Source organism: Cynara cardunculus (assembly GCF_001531365.2).
Source record: "Cynara cardunculus var. scolymus isolate 2C chromosome LG 8, CcrdV1, whole genome shotgun sequence".
NCBI lineage: Eukaryota > Viridiplantae > Streptophyta > Magnoliopsida > Asterales > Asteraceae > Cynara > Cynara cardunculus.
This window is the reverse complement of record NC_037535.1, coordinates 13,818,924-13,829,363: the sequence shown is the minus strand read 5'-3', so window position 1 is coordinate 13,829,363 and position 10,440 is coordinate 13,818,924.

Here is a 10,440-nt window from a genome sequence, read left to right as displayed (position 1 = left end):
GTGAATATAGCCGATCCATCACTAATGGCCATTCCTATTGTCGTTCCTCTTGAAGGCGTCACGGTAGCTGCTCCTCCACCAACAAAGAATACACACAGAGCTAGGGTCCCTGCTCAAGGGACCAGAGTAGTCATTCCAGTTATGAGGCAGAGGGTCCATGTCAAACCAACAAGAACAGAAGAAGGTGCAAGCAGTAGGCCTTGGAGCATAAAACATCCCTCTGATCGTGTTCAAAAGATCAAGGATAGTATGCATGCAATGATGATGCCAACACCCCCAAACAAGCCAATAAAGGACAAGGCAAACAGCGAAGACATCTACCAATTTCTTTACAACCTGTGAGAGGAAACACTGGTCATCAAGATTAGTCTCCATCCAATGGTCCAAGAGAACATCAGCAGAGGTTCTTAAATCGCTACACACAGCCTATCTCTGTAGTCCACTTTTTTGATGGAATCAAGCAAATCCTCGACATCAAGAAACGTACCTTTGCGCACAATCAGATCATCTTTCATGAGTATACTGTAGAGAGGTCTCGCGGACAGATCTGCACGTTCACAGATTGTGATCTTATAAATCTGAATCCGTGGGACCTTCTTTCTCTGTATTTTTTCACGGATCATAAGAAGGATAAGGGGCTCAAAGATGTTGTGGCCAATTCCATGATACGACAGACGATGACAGACCTACTCGACTTCAGATGCATGTTTGATTTTCAACTAGCTCTGGACCTGGGAGTGGACCAATTGAGTGTCGCTGCACCAAACGAAGATCTGCAAGGCATCAATAGCATTCCCTCATGGACCGTGTTGCTGGAACTAGAGGTTGGGGTGGTCTTTCAAAATGCACAAGGAAAGAAGATATTTTTTTGAAATGACCAGAACTACAAGTATTCAAACTTTACTCTGCGCTACATCAGAGATCACTTCATCAGGAGCAGAGATACCTCCCCTTGAGCAAAATAAAGAGCAAAAATTATCCTAACGTCAATTCACAACATGCTGGAGTTTCGAGAACTTCTTAGGAGGTTCATCAAACTTCAACACATCTAGACCTTATTTTTGTAAGCATTTTTTTATCTTGTCAGTCAATGTAATTTCCTTTCAATCGTATTGTACTTCCTAGTTAGTTAATGTAAAACAGAGGTTCCTTTTAACCTCTGGCTTCGACTAGACTTATGTTTTTCAATTCAAGTAAGAGCCTGCCTTATTTACACTTAGGGGAGATTGTTATACCCCAACTTGTGAAAGTGTAAATAAGAACTCTCTTACTCTAGTCAATAGAACTTAGTCTATTGAAGCGGTATGGACTAAGAGCTCTCATGCAGAAGAGGTCAAGAACCAGAGCTCTTACTCAAAGAGCGAAGGTTCCCTTCATATAGAGCCCGCACTCAATCTTCGTGGACGAACAAGCCTTATGCGCCAAAAAGCACAAGCGGTTGATACAAAGCTACAACTCCAAGACAAAGAGCCTCTGCATAGTACATGCAGAGCCTCTGCATATGCAAAACCTCTGTATATACAGAACCTCTGCATAGTACATGCAAAGCTTCTATACAGTACATGCAGAGCTTCTGGTCACCTTCTCCATGGAACGCGCGTGCAAGTCCAGACATTCTCGCAAGCGTCTAACAAATTTGAGGCGGCTTGACCTAGTCTGCTCCACTTTTCAACAGAAGTCAAAGATAAGGACACAGACTCGACAACTCAGAGATTCAAGCCTTAATTATAGCATAGTTGTTAGACCTAGGCGTATATAAGGAGGCTTCCTCCTCAGGTTCAAATGACCTGAGAGTGCCGACTTATACTATACCTTTTTATTGTGAGAATATGTTTGTTCTTTTCTATCATCTAATAAAAGCATTCGACATATTCAAGTCCTTTCACTATTCTTATATATTTTGAATATTTTGATTTATCATCTTCGATACACTGTTTGTATTTCAATATTATTATTTATCAACTGTGTTTTTTGGGAATTAAGAGTATCTGGGTTCCAACACCTGTCTTCTCACAGTTTTAACATTTTGGAACATCTTCCTCTGCTTTCTCATCCTTCAACTTCTTCTTCACTTCAAACTTCTCCTTAGATTCACTTCTCCTTGAACCAGAAGAAAATCTTTGTTTGTTTGATGAAGGGTTCTTATAATACTTTTTTTGGAAAGCTTTAGTCAGTAATACCATAGCCTTTTTCAAATCCTATAAACCAATGTCAGAATCACTTCCTTCCACTTCATGTTCAGAAGATTCACTTGGTTCTTTATCATGCTTGGAAACCTTTGAAGAATATTTCTACTTCTTATCAGCAAAACCAACGCTGATGGATCAGCAACTAGCTTGATATTCTACTTCTATGCTTCAACTATATCTAATACCACTTCTCGATTTTGGTTCAGATTCTCATAAACATCATGAATATCTAACTTAGACAGATTCTTATTTTGAACAATGTTAGTAGCAAACCTCTTCCACTCAGGCCTCAGATGATTCCCAAACTTGATATTGATCTCAATGTTTTTTTGAATGTCATTCTTTCTCAGCTCATTCAGCAAGTTACAATACCTTTTATATGTACTCTCTAACAACTCTCCTTCTCTTCCTTTGAATGACTCATAAGTTGAGAAGCAATTTGTCACTTTAAAATGAGCACCCATATCAGTACCACGCATTTGCTTTGAAATTTCATCCCATATAGATTTTAGTCATTTTGTGGCTATCAACATTGGTATACACCTCATTTGTCAATCCTTGCATGAGATATGATCTAGCCAATTTATCTCCTTTAAGATGATTTTTCTCTTTATTAGTTAGTTTGGATGGATCGTGTGGAATTCGTCTTGCTGGAATAGGTGGATTTCCAGTTGGAACTGCAGGTACATCAACAAGAAATTACGTTGGACCTTCTTGAAGTGAATGTAACATTTCTAGACCTAACTCTTGATGATCTATGAAGTCTAGAAATATGTCTTTACATTGAGAGTAATCACCTCTAAAGAGAATCAGTGGTTTTGTATCTGACTCAATTGATAAAGCTTCTTAGACTTGGATCATAAACTTGAAATGATCGTTAATTTGTATTGGTTTAGAACATATTTGAAACTCTGGAAAAATTCAAACTTTGACCAAAAGTCAACTCTTCAAAGTCAAACTTGAACAATAACTTCTTATGTGATACACTCAACTAACGGAGGCTTAAGATGAGGTACTTCCAACTATAGAAGACTTGGGATTAGATACTTGCAACTATCGCAAGCTATAGGACGAGACACTGAAAGATATAGAAGATTACTTTAAAATCTGTTAAGTATGGAAGTCTGCAGAATAGACTTCAAAAATCTGAAAAGCAGATTTCTAGAGATCTGAAATAAAAAGAGCTCACATGACTAAGTGTAGGTCTAAAAGGCTTATATTCAGATCTATGAACTTGAAGACTTCAAAGTTCGGGTTAAAGCTTCTAAAAAAATGTACTAATGCAAGTCTAAAGAGATATTCTTCAGAGTTATTTCAAGAGAAGACCCCAAGAGCGCCTAAGTGTAAAATAAGTCTCAAGACCTTGACTTCATAGTTAATCTAACTCCGAATGAGATGATGATGTTGTTCCTATATCTTATTATTAGTGACAGATTTTCTTTCCCAGTTTATAGGATTCAGTTTCTTTGTTAGTTTTATTCTTTATATAGATAGGTTTGCTATTCTTTTCAATAACGATTAATGATTGATTCATTATACGTTCCACTATTTTAAGCAGATTGCTTTGCATTCTTCATATTCAATAAACAAATCAAAACCTTTGACTGCTAATACTCTTGTTCTTTCTTTGTTTTTAATATTCTTGATATACAGGCACTTTCAATTGGTGTCAGAGCCAACAACTGTCGAATTCCATTCCATATTGTCATTTTTGATCAAGTGATATCAAGAATGTCTAAATAGTATGTTAGCATTGAGTCAGAGACCAAATCTCTTACACTCTTTGTAGGAGAATACCACCAGTGGAGGATCCTTATGATCCAGTTCCTGGAGAATATAGATGAAGAATGCATGAATTAGATCCTAAATGGGCCCATCGATCCCTTCATTGAAATTTCAATTGTTGAAAGAACAAACAACACTCCTGCTATCCCTGCTTCAAGGATCATAAAGGATCCCAATATGTATAATGCAGAGGAAAAGAGACGAGCAAAAAATTGATAGAAGGGCACTCACTCTTCTCATAATGGCTCTACCCAATGAGATCTTCAACAGGGTAGATAGCCTTACTTCAGCAAAGGCTATGTGGGATGAAGTTGAGTCCCAGATGCAAGGAGGATATGAGGGCTTTAAGGCCAAGGAATCAGAATCTCTCTCTGAAACATATGGGAGATTCAATGACATTCTCAATGATTTGTGAAAAAATGGTGTTCAAAAGATTAACTCTGAAATTAGTAATACATTTATAAAAAATCTCAAGCCAGAATGAGATACTTTTGCAGATAATCTTTTAACAAAAAATCTAGCCGAGAAAAAAATTCATGACATTTTTGGAATACTTAATAAACATGAGAAAAAATTCATTGAGAGGATGTCTGAGAAAAAGAAGGTTCATGATTCCTTGGCTCTTATCTCTTAGAGAAAGTACAAAAGCAACTCCAATGGTCTGTTATGATGGTATGGATGGTTGGGCAAGACGATTGGGCCGATTTTGTTGGACTGCCTCTTACATCACAGTTTGTTTTGGGCTGGTGTTTTTTGGGCTTCAAAAATTGTGGAATATGGAGTTGTTGATTGGACTGTTCACATAGGCTCCATAATTAGTTGCGTCATACATTTATTACTTCATGGTTTGGACTTGGACCCTTGTCTTGGTTTTAGTTGTGGTTGTGATCCTTTGTTTGGATCTTGGTTTTTTTAGTACTCTCTTATATTGTAAAAATGGGTATGCCTATTTAATTTTTTGTAATAGTTTATCTTATTCAATAAAAAATTTCCTGGGGTTTCGTTCCTTTTTTTTCAAAAAAAAATCAACTCCAAAAAAGCCTCAAAGCTAATGGAGATCCTAGAGGTTGGCCCCTCATCTGGCTCAAAAGATGATGATTCTGACATAGAGTTAAAGAAGATGGCTGAAAATTTGGCCCTGCTCACCAAGGCCTTCAATAAGAAGTTTGCCAAAAGAAGTCACTCCAAATCCGGTGACTACTTTAAGAAGGGAAATGGTGAAAAGAAGCATAATTCAGATAAGAAGATGGAAAGAAGAGATGAGATCTAGGAGAAAGAAGAAGATAAATCCCCTAGATGCTTCAACTGTGGGAAGGTTGGACATCTTGCCAGAGAGTGTAGATTCAAGAAGTCTAGAGACTCAGACTACTACTCCAAGAAGCTAAACTTGGCAAAGAAGAAGGAGCAATGGCAGGTTCTTATGGCTGAAGAAGATAACTGGCTTGAATGGTCCTCTTAAGATGAAGATACTGCTCACCATGCAAAGTCATGCTTCATAGCATCTTTGGAAGAAGAAGGGACTTCAGGATCTGATTCAGAGGAGGTACATATACTTGACTCTGAACTGCTTACTAAGTTAAAAATGAACTCTGAATTTGAGGACCTAAAGAACAGACGCAAAAGGAGAAAGAATTATGGTCAACAAATTTAGAGAAGAGAAAGAGAGCTATAAACAGAATTATTTGCATGCTAAAAAGCAAAATGAAGATCTGGAAATTGAAAGAACAAATTTATCTGAAAAAATATCTGATTTGAAAAAGGATTTTGATCAAATAAAATTTGACAATGAAGTTCTTAGAGTTCAATATAAATGCATCTCAAGAAAGATTTGACTTGTATAAAAGATTAGAGGAATTGAACTTCAAAAGAGGTCAGACTGAACAAACTCTTAACTTGCTAACTAGTAATCCAAAGGATACTAGGTTTTACAATCCAAAAATAGGATTAGGACTAAATGTAAACTATGTTATCAAGAAGGTACCTACAAATGTCTATGACTTCTCTGCAATGGGAGGATCATAAAATCTTTTTGAAAATGGTACTACAAAACAGACTTCTAAAAACCTTGTTGAAAGGATCCCTCTTGGACATTTCTTTGTTAAGTCTTAATCCATCTTTGAAGAAGAGCTCAAATGTGAAAAGTCATCTAAAAACCCTATAATTCAGAGTTGTGAAAAGAGCTTTAAACGTGGACTTGGTTTTGACTACTCTGAACTCAATAAGAGTTATGAGAATAAAAAACCACAGTTTTCATAGAAAGACTATGAATTCTTAGGACAATACTCAAAATCTGAACTTAAGTCTAAAATTAAAAATCCAGAGATAGTTCAGATTTCTGAATCATTTTTCCAGAGTAATAAAAACTCTGAATCCAACTCCGAAGAGGTTTTCCGGACTTTCTCACAAACTCTGAATCTTAAAGCTTAAAATTCGACCAATCTTTCTGAATTCATAGAGGACATGACTCATGTCAAATTTGATAAAACGATGAATGCATCTGAATGTGATGAGGAAATAGAGATGGAAACCAACATTAAGTCTGAATGTGAAAAAGTTTATTCTAAACCAAAAGTTAAAGAAACTAAACCTTCTATTATTCCCATCTCTGACTTGCACACCAGACCCAAATTCTTTGAAAAGGGTGAGACTTCAGGTTATAAAAAGCAAAACAACTTGAAAAACAAGAACTTGAAATCTAAAACATCTAATTGAAAGTCCTCATCTTTTTCAAAAAAAGGTAAAGGATTTAAGCAAGAAAGCCCAAAAGAGAAGGAAGAAGACTGAAGAGAAGAAGAAGTCTGTAGTTTTTGATCAATTTAAGCCTGTTGGAATTTTGAAATCTTTGAACAATAGTACTTGTCCTTCCAATGAATATTATGGTTATAGTTATTTTAAATGGATGTGTGCTAAGATGATTTCTATGCTCAAGAAACATATTCAATGTACTCATTCTGGTCAAAGCTCATTTAAACCAAACTAGGTCGAAAAGGACAGATTCTCTTCTCCAAAACTTTTTCCACTCAAAGAGTAAATCTAAATCTGAAAAGGCTTTCAAGCCTACAAGGAACCCTAAGAGAATGAACAAAAATGATAATTCAAACTTAATTTGCCATTCAACAAACCAATAATGAAGTGGCAGATTGAAGCTTCACTAAAGTAATTCAAACCAAATCTGGAAAAAAGAATAATCAAAGTGTGGAAACCAAAAGTTTTATCCTTCACTAACCCCAAGGGACCCATCTTCAAATGGGTACCTAAAACCAAGTGATCTCTTTTTGCAGGACTGTCATGTGTGAATTTTGGATTATGGATGCTCAAGACACATAACAGGCTACAAACAGTTGTTGACCAACGTCAAAAAAAAACATGGTGGCACTATTAATTTTGGAAACAATCAAAAGGGGTATGTAAATGGAATGCTGACCAATGGAACAGCCACCATCATGAGAGTACTGTATGTTGAAGGGTTGAAACATAACCTCTTTAGCATCAGTCAATTCTGTGATAAACATTATGAAGTTCATTTTATATTGATGGATGCACTATTAAAGATCCAAGTAGGGTCCAAGTGATAGCTTTCAATAGAGATGGTGATATGTACTCAACACACTTTCCAAGTCTGAAAAACTCTCAAGCTATATGGTTAGCCTACACAACTGTCAAGGAAGAAGGATGGATATGGCATAGGAGGATTTCTAACCTAAACTTCAAATCCATTGATCAATTAGTAAAGAAAGACCTAGTAAGGGTACTGCTATCCATCAAGTTTGACAAACTCTCTCTCTGCCCAGCTTGTGAAATGGGCAGAAAGAAGAAAATTCCACACCAAGTTAAAGTTAAATCATCGTGTAAATCTCCTCTTGAGATGTTACATATGGATCACTATGGACCCATGAGAGTAGAGAGTATTAATGGAAAGACGTATATTCTCGTGATGGTTGATGAAAACTCTAGATATACATGGGTGGAGTTTCTAAGGCAAAAGTCTGATGCTCCACAATTCATAATTGCATTCATCAAGAGGATACAAGTTTTCATGCAACTCCATGTGCAAAAGATGAGGAGTGACAATGGCACAAAATTCAAAAATGATGTTCTTTATAGCTTATTATCCTCTGTGGGAATATCCCATATTTTTTCTGTTGTTAGAACTTCTCAACATAATAGGGTTGTAAAAAGAAAGAACAGAACTCTGGTGGAAGATGCCAGAACCATGCTTGCCCATGCAAATCTTCCTATGTGTTTTATGGGCTGAAGCAATATCAATAACATGCTTCACACAGAACATATCTATTATAACAAGAGGTTTTCTAAAACTCTATATGAAATTATTAATAAAAGAAAACCTAACATCAAATTTCTTCATGTTTTTGGTTGCAGATGTTATGTGCTTAATGACAGAACTAACCTTGGAAAGTTTGACAAGAAAGCTTTTGAAGGCATCTTTGTTGGTTATTCACTTAACTCAAAGTCCTTTAGAGTTTATGTCAAGACTTCCAGAGTTATTATGGAAAGAAACAATGTCAAATTTAATGAAGCTGGTCAGACTTTTGAACACATCAATTCAGGACTCAATCTTCAAAAACAAGATGTTTCAATAACACTTATGGGGCAAACAGCACATACATCATTGGTTCCTCATTTGGAGGAAACCAATGTTGAATTAGAGGAACATATGTCCCTTCCTCATCATTCTTTCATACACATGGAGTGTGGGAGTCCATCCCACTCTGAGCCAAAAGAAGAACATCAAATTGCAATTCTTTCTCACACCAACACAAGTCTTTGTGACTTTTCCTCACAGGTTCTTTGTCAACCTACCACAACACCCATAGACATTTGGGATGCTCAAGGATTGGGTGGAAGTCCTGGTGGGATGAACTAAAATCAAATCTACTCCCAAGTACATCTATTGTATACGATGTATTTGTCACATCATCATCAGGCCAACCCATACCTGCTGTAGGATTGCAAACAGGATCATTTGTTGATCCTGGTTTCCTTTCCACATTAGTTACAAATTCTGAGTTTATCAACTTTAGTGACTATTACAAGGGTGATTTGCAAAGATTCACTCTAAAATATATGAATTTACTGCTGCCCAACAGGTAAGAAGCTTGGAGGATAGGGTGGACTTTGTTGGTCCCGTAAGAGTCTACAAGAAGAGAAACAGCTTGTAGAAGGAGGGATGAATACAAACACAGTATTTTCAAATTTAAAATATATATTGATAGAGAAGATCAATACAGATTTTACAAGATTGTTTGCGGAAGGATAAGGTAATAACAACCTATCTAAACAATCTTTGGTTACACACAAGGCTTTAGCAATTACAAGAAAAGAAGTTGCTAAGAGAAAGATCATTTACTTAAGCTAGAAGATGCTTGAAGTAAGAATTCGGTTAGAGAGAGAGATGCGCACTCTCTGCATGGAGAAGAAACACTTCTATTTATACCCAGTGCATTAAATGTCCATTTAATGCAATATGATAGGTTTAGAGTGTGTGTCAAGCCTTAAGAGGAAGGCTTGTCCTTTGCTATAGTGAATAGTACAGAAGCACTATTTCTGAGCAGACATCCTAACCTAAAGTTCGTGGACAAAGAGTCGACTAGTCGGCTCCGTACCGTACTAACTTTTGTAAGGGTATGGGTTTTGTCCTTTGTGTGCATAAGGACAAGACAACAACAATAGTGCTAAGAAAGCTTCCTTTGATCGTTGAATGCTGGAATGACCTGAAGGTCTCATCATCATTTGCTGAAGCTTGAGCAGTCTTCACAGATGTGTAGACAGGCTTGTAATCACTGAATACCACTTCAGATCACGTACTCGCCGATCTCTAATCTTCAGTTTCAGTCTTCGACCTTTGCTGAAGGTTCTTTGGTGTGAGTGTTGTCTTCTTGAAGTATTGTTGTCTCTGATAAATTTACAATGCAAGTTCTTCAGCGATTACTGAACATACTCAGTGAAGATCGCTGGAACTGAAAATACATAAACACAAATACAATGTGAAAGAGAAAAGGGATTATCATCAAATCACCGAGAGAGAGTATCAAAAATCTCCTTCTATTTGATGATAACAAGATAACATAAAGAAGGTTATCTTATCAAATACTAGTAAGGAAAAAGTTACATATAAAATACATGTCCCTTTTTACTATTTTGGGATCTTTTTCAGTTTGGTCAGTTTCAGCTTGATAATTTTTCTTAAGTTATATCTAAGAAAATTATAAGTACAGAAACTGAAACTGAAAGCTTATTCATTGACGTAGATTGTCAGTGAATGCGAAAAGTAACATTGGAACTCATAGACTTGTGTCCCTATTACTTTTTCAAAGATCTTTTTCAGTGAAGTACATGGAATACTCATTTTATTAATCGTAGGAAATAATACAAGTATTACAGTACATGTCCAGAACTTACAGAATATAAGTACAATCAATGAAAGAAGACATAGTACAAGAATTTA